This window comes from Hordeum vulgare, chromosome 5H (assembly GCF_904849725.1).
Source record: "Hordeum vulgare subsp. vulgare chromosome 5H, MorexV3_pseudomolecules_assembly, whole genome shotgun sequence".
NCBI lineage: Eukaryota > Viridiplantae > Streptophyta > Magnoliopsida > Poales > Poaceae > Hordeum > Hordeum vulgare.
Genome location: NC_058522.1, coordinates 483,018,062 through 483,028,230, shown reverse-complemented (window position 1 = coordinate 483,028,230; position 10,169 = coordinate 483,018,062). Strand labels below are relative to the sequence as shown.

The window sequence follows — 10,169 nt, the reverse complement described above, 5'->3', positions numbered from 1 at the left end:
AAAAAAAAGTAGCACCGTAGCAGATCCAACGCATGTGCTCCTTCCGATCCAACGGTGAACGAATGGTCTGAAACCCAGCGGTGGTCTCCATCGCCATTCCCACCAGTTTATATTAGCAATACTGGATGCCTACCCTAGATCTCTCCAAGAAGTGTACCAACGCGCCCTGAAACCCAGCGCCGCCAGCCCCCCACCCCCACCCGCACCCCCGGTTCCGATGTTGGCTGTCCGCTGTGGCGGCGCCGGCGCCGGCGCCCACCTGACGTCCCAGAGAATAGCGGCAGCTCGGAGTGGAAATGGCCGCGGGACCGTTCTTGCCGCGGCCACCGGGGCCAGGGAGCTTACACACAGGGTTTCCTTCTCACCATGCTCCCGTCCCCACCGGATCGGTGCTTCATGGCCGTCGGTAGTGGTAAGTACTATTCCGTCCGTAAAGTAGTGATCTAAGCGCTCTTATATATCTTTTACAGCGGGAGTACTTTCTTCTGGGTAACCCAGTTCCCTAATTCCATAGTGTATTCGGGCGTATGAACTTTATGCCACTTCTTCTGCAGCGTTGCTCCCCTGGTCCCCCTCCTGACATGGAGGATCAGCCTGTCATTAAAAACAAAGGGGACGACGCATGGGAGGCGTTGAAGGCGGAGATGGTTGACATGTTCCGCCCCCTGCTGCGCAACATAGCTGAGTTCTGCTCGCTCCGCCGCCCATACGACCTTGAGGACTATCAAATCGGCATGGTCTTTGGTGCGTTTGAGTTTCAGTTGAATGACTCTGTTATATGTTCATTGTTTAAACTGTTGAGTTACTCACACTATATGGATTATGTCTATTTGCAGGTGCATTTCTTGGATGTGTTGGCTGTTACCAACTGTGGAAGACGGTTCTTCCATTTTTGTTGATGTCATGCTTGCCTACTTATTCTATAAACTCAGTGTTGTATCATCAGACTTGCATAAACGCCACAAGTCAAACAGCTTGATCACCCGACTGAAATTTGGTATTTCTTTATTTTTGAAATTGTTATTTTTAGTTAAACACATCAAAAGGGATTATATGATGCACAGAGTAGCATAGATAATGGAGCAGATTGTATAGAAAACTAGTACTCCCATCTTATATGAGGACTAAAAGAAAATGGAGGGAGTATTTTAGATCATTTCTAAGTTCTAACCCATTCCCAACTCCCCAAACCCCATAACTCCCAATATTGCTTATATCTAACCCATTCCCTAAGCTTAACTCCCAATATTTTTTTGGACAATTCTCTCCTAACTTTGCATACAAAAACCAAATTTGAACTATATTTCTACATAATTGCAGAAAAAAAGGGAAGGAAGAAAAAGAAGAACCTTTTGACCCTTTTGTCAAATACATTCCGTGCATCTCCAGCAGGAGGGCGTGGTGGCCGGCGGGGATCACTAGAAATACCGCTGTGGCAGCGGGGGGGGGGGACATACCAATTCCCGACCTCGATGACGCTGGAGACCGTGACGCGATTTTGGAGGCGATGACAGTCAGCGCGGGCGGGGGAAGTGGCTGCTGGGTCCCTCGGGAAGGTGTGGCAGGCACAGGAGGAGGCTCGGGAGGCAGTGGTGTACGGCTGCAGTGGTGGGGAGGTGAGCTGCTGCAGTGGCTGCTGCCAGTTACCACTCATTAGTGGGAGCTGGAGGCGACGGGAGAAGGCTTGGAAGACGGAGATAGGTGGCGGTGTGGCCGGAGTGGGCCGGGACACGGCCCATGGGGGTGGCTTAGCCTGTCGGAGATGTCATCGGCAGAAGGCGCGGGGGGGGGGGGGGAGGTGACATACCAATTCCCGACCTCGCTGCCGCTCAAGACCGTGACGCGATTTTGGAGGCGATGACAGTCAGCGCGGGCGGGGGAAGTGCCTGCTGGGACCCTCGGGGAAGGTGTGCCAGGCACAGGAGGAGGCTCGGGAGGCAGTGGTGTACGGCTGCAGTGGTGGGGAGGTGAGCTGCTGCAGTGGCTGCTGCCAGTTACGACTCATTAGTGGGAGTTGGAGGCGACGGGAGAAGGCTTGGGAGACGGAGATAGGTGGCGGTGTGGCCGGAGTGGGCCGGGACACGGCCCACGGGGGTGGCTTAGCCTGTGGAGATGTCATCGGCAGAAGGTGGGGGGTTGAGGAGGGAAACTTCCTTCCCCCACCCACCCCCCACACACACAGAGGTAGAAGTATTGGGAGTTAAGGATTTTTTTAGAGCTTCTGAAATTTTTAGGGAGCTAAGAGAAGTATTGCGGATGGGTTAGAGTGTGCTAACTCCCATAGTGGCATTTTTTTGCGAGTTAAGGATTTATTGCGGATGGGTTAGAGATGCTCCTACTTTTTGTATTTTTTTAGTGCAGGAGAAGAGTATAAAATATCCGTATGAATAAACAATAATACTAACACATTATCTTATTGGAGCACAAAATCTTGTTCACAAATGTGTAGAGTGAACAATACTTTGTGCTCCAAACAGATACTGTGATGAAGCCTGGACTGTATCTTTGACTCATTACTGTTATGTAACTTAACTAAAAGTTATCAGCTTAATTCAAAACAATAGTCATTTCGGGATTGAATTAACATATTTATAATGCATACACTGTAGTTGTCTGGGTCACCGTCACCTGCCCAAAATGCCATATACCCACTGCAAGACTCCTGACTTTATGAAGTTGTGAGAAATTACTATGAAGTACTCCCTCCGTTCCTAAATATAAGTCTTTCTAGAGATTCCACTAATAGACTACATACGGATGTATATAGACATACTTTAGAGTGTAGATTCACTCATTTTGTTTCGTATGTAGACTCCTAATGAAATCTCTTAGAAGACTTATATTTAGGAACGGAGTGAGTATGAACTGAACTGTTAATATACATTTCACAAGTGACTGATCAGTGGCAACATCGATGTGTTCATTTTTTAAATCACCAGGGGCTTTAGCAACCTCAAATAGCTTGTTTAGCATTAACTCTAACTGTATTTACATTTGTATGTATTTATAACCTGATGTCACCTTTTGTGAATCACAAGTCATTCTGCTTTAATTTTTATGGTCCAGTCTTATTTATTTTTGCAGTAGTCCCACCTAGCCATATTTGTGGACATTTATTGCATCACCTTTTCAATGTAGGTACCATACTTATCATGGTTTTGAAGGATATCAAGAAAAACTATGTCCTCCTGGATGCTATTAGGTCAGTATGCATTGTCTAACTGCTAAATCATTTAGTAGTCAGGTGCAACAGTTTTGTTTAGAGTCATCGCTTGCATTTTTTAAATAACCCTTTCTAACATTGAATTACAAATTCTTGAATGACAACTTATCCTCCAATTTGTACATCACACAATTCTGTTTTTATGTATTCCTTTTCACTTTTTACATTTTAGAACTAAGATAGCTTGTCAAGCTGATATATCAACACTACAACATCATAGGAGTTATATTTTAGATCTATAGGTCAACGGTCAAGCATAGTGGCAGCTAATGTTTTTTGGTGTCCACAAGAACCTTGTGTTGAAAATGAGATCAGTAGGAAAACGTTATAGCCCTAGAAAATTATGGGAACTAGGAACGAACTAGAACAAATGTCAAATATACACTCGTGATGTTAAATTCATATCCAAAATGTGAACAGTAAGGCTTACATTCAACATGAGTGATGGAAGAGAAAGATGGAACAATTTTTCTTGGCCTTACTAGATTTTGTTTTTTGTATGTCACTTTGTTCTTCTGCCCAAGTTTAACTTTGTTGTGTTAAGGGTTGTGGTTGTCTTACACTAATAATAGGGTGACAAAGGTATTCAAACTGCATATAGTCACAAGCATTAAGCAACACATCATGTGTGTGTAATTAGCCTAGCAAAAATGGCCTAAAACAAGATAATACAATGTTTCCATGGGCACTTGAACACTGATAACTTTGCTTCACATCCAGTAGGTAAGGAAATCTTCAATCGGCACATTCTCTCACCGCTTGAGAATGCAGTTCATAATTCTGTTTGTCGAAGAATGCATGAAGTATCCTTAAACTCTCATTGCACTGCATGTAGAGAGTACAAATGTGCAAACCACAAACTGTTGAATGCTTTCTTTCAACGTGTAATGCCATCTCATTCTGTCATTGGGTTGCCATTCAACATTGTTGGTCTAAATTGTATGTGTCTGCTCAAATTTTTGTCAAGCTTATCATTAACTTCGTGACCTAATATTGGAGCTTTGATACGAACATATGATATATATTTAGTGTTATTTAGGGCTGTCAACATAAGTACAATCCTCCCACCAGAGGATCTGACTATTCTATATGTCTTCTTATGTCTTCTTATGTATCTTATAGCTATATAAGATATATAGATGTTTGTAATCAGATTTTTCAGTAGTCTGCCAAGACTTGGTGGAACTCTGTGTAGAACATAGATTCCTGAGCCATAACTTTGTGTAAGCAACTAAATATTGTATCCAACCTTTATTGGTTAATATGAAATCTCCAGTACCATCAAAACACTTTCATAGATTGGGCTTGATTTGATTATGAAACAACACAATTATCCTTTTTATGCATTTCTTTTGGAGATGCTTCCTTCAAGCACTAACTGAATGTTGTTTCATGACATAGAATGCCGGTTTTCCTCCTCTACATCTGTGCATTCCTATTTGATGTTGCTGGTGTGAAGAAGTATGGAAGGCGTGGTCTGATTTATTTTGTTAATTTGCTGAAAACCAGAGGTGGGATTCAAGAAATGTATAGAATTATGTGGTATCCTGGCTATATCTCTCCATATGATGATTCTATAGACTGGCTACGAGACTCTTAGATTCGGTTATAAAGTATTGGAGCCGGTTTCAAAACTTTTGTGATAACTTTCATGATATGTAATATATGTGCGTATAAATTCTATTTGTACAATCCATAATATATCTACTAGTCCCTCCCATCCATATTAAGATAAAATCTAAGAGCATGTACAACTTGACTTGTCAAATCAGGCATCTTATACGCCGTGGCGCGTCTGCAGACAATGACAAGGCAGTCCCTAAATTGGCGCGTCCACAACCGTGTAAAGGAACTAAGAGAAATGACTATTTATTTACCAGTCTTGTCATCCGCTGTATTGTCATTTTGCCATTCGACTAACACTTGAATGTATTAGTAGACAAAATGACCTGTTTGTTGATCAGCTATGATGTGTTTCCACTCGCTACTTGCTGCTTTCTAAGGGGTAAATTTTAGCTTGAGAAGATATTTGCGAAAACATAGCGGTGCTCTTGCTCTGATGGAAATTTAGAGTAGGGTGTTTCAAACTAGATGCATTAAATCAAACGGCTGTGAAGGTGACGGATCATTGGAAATAATCCTCCGGTGAACGCGTAGCATTGCCCTTTTTTTATTAGTGTCGGACATAGTTTTGATAAGATCTAATTGAGTTAATGCACGACATGGTTTCCAGTAGGGAAAGGAAAGGAAATTAACGATTTGAATTTGGTTTAGATCATTCCAAAACATGAGGGGGTGTAGAGAGAGAGAGAGAAAAAAAATCAAAGGATGAAGGAAGGAAACCATAGAGGCAAGGAAGCGAACATGCCAACTCTCAGAGGAAAAAGGACAGCCCCATTGCAAAACATACTACAAAATGCCCAACCGAGCTTACATTAGAATTTTGGCTTACATTAGATTAGTCGACAGATTCATGCCCCAATACCTCATCATTCACATGATGCACCTGAGCTAGAATTTGATTCACCTCCACCTCATATTGGACATCCGGTACGCTCTCCATCTTTGGCCCAATTATCTCATCATTCAGATGAGGCACCTGAGCTAGTGTTTGCACCACCTCCACCTGTTGGACATCTCGCACGATCTTTGACGCAATTATCTCATCATTCAGACGTGGCACCTGATCTAGTGTTTGCCCCACCTCCACCTGTTTGGAATTGGGTGTGCCCTCCTCCCATCTTTGTTTCAATCACCTCATCAGTCACACAAGGCATGCGAGCTACTATTTGACCAACCTCCACCCGCTGGACATCCGGTAAACTCTTCATGTTTGGCCCAATCGCCCCATCATTCAGCTCCAATTGTGGGACATTGTGTGCACCCTCCGTCTTTAGCCCAATCGCCTCATCGTTCGCAAGAGGCATTGGAGCTAGTAGTGTTTGGCATATCTCCATCCATTGGGCATCCCATTCGGCCTTAATCTTTGGATCATCCTGATCATCAAACAGACGATCGATCCGAGTTTTCGTCTGCTCCAACTCCACCTGTTGGGCATTGGTTAGGCCCTCCATCTTTGGCACAACTCCCCATGGTCCGAAGCAGCTGAAGTCATCAAATGCCAGCAGGCGCATCACCGCGAGTATCCCGTGTTTGGCCTTGGATAGCGCCAACAAGACACTGAAGAAAGGATTCACGAACTTCTTGGTGCCGGTCAAGTCCGTAACTACCGACATGGTATAAAGGAAGAAAACAGAATCCCTGCTGTTGGGGAACGTCGCAAGGGAAACAAAATTTTTCCTACGCGCACGAAGACCTATCATGGTGATGTCCATCTATGAGAGGGGATGAGTGATCTACGTACCCTTGTAGATCGTACAGCAGAAGCGTTAGTGAACGCGGTTGATGTAGTGGAACATCCTCACGTCCCTCGATCCGCCCCGCGAACAATCCCGCGATCAGTCCCACGATCTAGTACCGAACGGACGGCACCTCCGCGTTCATCACACGTACAGCTTGACGATGATCTCGGCCTTCTTGATCCAGCAAGAGAGACGGAGAGGTAGAAGAGTTCTCCGGCAGCGTGACGGCGCTCCTGAGGTTGGTGATAACCTTGTCTCAGCAGGGCTCCGCCCGAGCTCCGCAGAAACGCGATCTAGAGGAAAAACCGTGGAGGTATGTGGTCGGGCTGCCGTGGAAAAGTCGTCTCAAATCAGCCCTAATACCTCAGTATATATAGGAGGGAGGGGGAGGGAAGAGGCAGCCTCAAACCCTCAAGGGTTGGCCGAAATTGGAGGTGGAGGAGTCCTACTCCAATCCTACTTGGAGTAGGATTCCACCTTCCCACTTGGAAACTCTTTCCACCTTGTGTTTTTTCCTTCTCAAACCTTATGGGCCTTAGTGGGAACTTATTCCAGCCCACTAGGGGCTGGTTTATCTCTTCCCATAGCCCATGAGACCCCTTGGGGCGTGACACCCCTCCCGATGGTCCCCGGCACCCCTCCCGGCACTCCCGGTACACTACCGATGAGCCCGAAACTTTTCCGGTGACCAAAACAGGACTTCCTATATATCAATCTTTACCTCCGGACCATTCCGGAGCTCCTCGTGACGTCCTGGATCTCATCCGGGACTCCGAACAGCATTCGGTAACCAACCATATAACTCAAATACGCATAAAACAACGTCGAACCTTAAGTGTGCAGACCCTGCGGGTTCGAGAACTATGTAGACATGACCCGAGAGACTCCTCGGTCAATATCCGATAGCGGGACCTGGATGCCCATATTGGATCCTACACATTCTACGAAGATCTTATCGTTTGAACCTCAGTGCCAAGGATTCATATAATCCCGTATGTCATTCCCTTTGTCCTTCGGTATGTTACTTGCCCGAGATTCGATCGTCCGTATCCGCATACCTATTTCAATCTCGTTTACCGGCAAGTCTATTTACTCGTTCCGTAATACAAGATCCCGTAACTTACACTAAGTCACATTGCTTGCAAGGCTTGTGTGTGATGTTGTATTACCGAGTGGGCCCCGAGATACCTCTCCGTCACACGGAGTGACAAATCCCAGTCTCGATCCATACTAACTCAACGAACACCTTCGGAGATACCTGTAGAGCATCTTTATAGTCACCCAGTTACGTTGCGACGTTTGATACACACAAAGCATTCCTCCGGTGTCCGTGAGTTATATGATCTCATGGTCATAGGAACAAATACTTGACACGCAGAAAACAGTAGCAACAAAATGACACGATCAACATGCTACGTCTATTAGTTTGGGTCTAGTCCATCACATGATTCTCCTAATGATGTGATCCCATTATCAAGTGACAACACTTGCCTATGGCCAGGAAACCTTGACCATCTTTGATCAACGAGCTAGTCAACTAGAGGCTTACTAGGGACAGTGTTTTGTCTATGTATCCACACAAGTATTGTGTTTCCAATCAATACAATTATAGCATGGATAATAAACGATTATCATGAACTAAGAAATATAATAATAACTAATTTATTATTGCCTCTAGGGCATATTTCCAACACCTGCGGCGTGCCGATGTTTCAGCACACGAGACATGCAGACATCAGCTCCCTGATTAAAGCATCATCATGCATATTTGAACTGTAACTGCAACCACGCTCAGTGAGACGCACGAATTAATAACAATTACCTGATGTAATCAAGGGGGACAACGCTTTTGCGGATGTCCTTCAAGGCCATTGTGACTACGATGACTGAGTGTTCATCATAAAAAGTTCAGTTCAGTTTAGAGGAACTTCAAGTTCTCACTCACTTTGATAGTGTCGTCAAAAAACTGATACGGAGGGAACAGTTGTCATCAATATAAGAGCTAGCAGATGGCAACGAGGACTAGGACTAACCGAATTGGACCCGGGTGATTAGGTCATTGCAAAAGCCTTGTTTCCGGACATCCGCCGCGAGGACGCTGAGCTTGTAGAAGGCGTAGGCGAGCAGGAAGTCCAGGCACGTCGAGGGATCCATCTTCCACATCTGCCACAGTGCCAAGCACGCCAGGATGGCTCCTGCACACCAGTGTTAATCACCTTGCCTTGCAGTAAATAATGAGTAACCATCACATGTGCGTGTATACCGAAAGGCATGCCGACGTGGTAGTCCTCCACGTCGAAGACGGTCCGGACGGAGCGCAGCTACTTCAGGTTGTCCAGGAGGGGCCGGAACGCACCAGCCACCGCGTCCAGCAGCGCCACCCCCGCTTCCACGTCGTCATCTGGATCATCCCTCGTGAAGCGGATGCACTCATCGTCGTCGATTGACGGCGCCCTGCGAGGAACGGCGGTTTTACCGCCGTACCCACCGGCGCAGCGCTGCACCTGCACGAGACCGGTCAGAGTCAAGTCTAGTCAAGATCTCCAACGAAGATCTACAGGGTTTTTTTGACTTGAGCAGTTGAGCTATACGCATATAGCTAGTTTTTTTTTGAGGGGTGCCTATACATTATTCTACATAGATATAACAAGGATTGCGAGCGGCAGTGCTCACCATTGTCAGGGAAGGAGCAGTCCGGAGGGCCGGGAGGCGGACCATCGCGTACGACAGGCGCGGAGAGGAGGACGGCGCCGGCGCCTTAGCGACGAGAGCCACGCCGTGGGACAAGCTGGAGCACGCCATTATGGACGGGTGGTGTTGAGCAGGGTGGTTCGCGTCGCGTACGGATCGATCGGTGGTTGTTTTGTTTCGCCGACGTTGCTTGCGAACTGCCCTAGCTAGCGTTGGGGTCAACAGTTATATATACAGACGCTTTCGTCCTCAAACCTAATCGATACAGTCCTCGCGTATCCGGAAAATTCCGGATCAATCCGGATATGAAGTACAGTACGTCACGAATCCTGACCGATATCGTATTTGTCTTGGAACTGCTATATATGAGCAACTCCACTCCATCCGATCCCGGTTGGACTTGGAGGGGTAAAAAGGAAGGGCAGTGCTCTGCGCCAGCTGGTCGATCAGCCAGCTGCACGCGGGTCGCATCGTTAGATCCTCATGCAGCAAAATTCTCTTGATGCAACAAATTTCGTTCATAATGCAGCAATTTTCGTTCATGGTCGCAACAAAAATAAAGTTGTAGTAAAAAAAATACCAACGTGGTGGTAATAAAAAAATAAAGCTGATGATGCGTGCACTAGTAGAAAAAGGGTCTTTAGCCCCAGTTCGTTTAGGCTATTAGTCCCGGTTCAGGAACCGGGAATAATCATCCGGGACTAATGCCGAACCGGGGCTAATGGCCCTCCACGTGGCGGGGCTGGGAGCGAGACTAAAGGATCCGTCTGTTTATTTTGTTTCTTTCACCCCAAAGGGTAGATTTTTTAAAAATTTTATCTTTGAATATTTTTTATGTTTTATTCCAATTTTCAAATCTTCGAATTATTTAACAATTTAATCTCTAATCACCC

General features: G+C 45.7%; 1 pseudogene; it reads left to right on the top strand.

Annotated features, from left to right (window-relative positions):
• The first annotated feature begins 217 nt into the window (after nucleotides 1-217).
• Nucleotides 218-4,823, top strand: LOC123396949 (annotated as a pseudogene).
• Nucleotides 4,824-10,169: the final 5,346 nt, after the last annotated feature.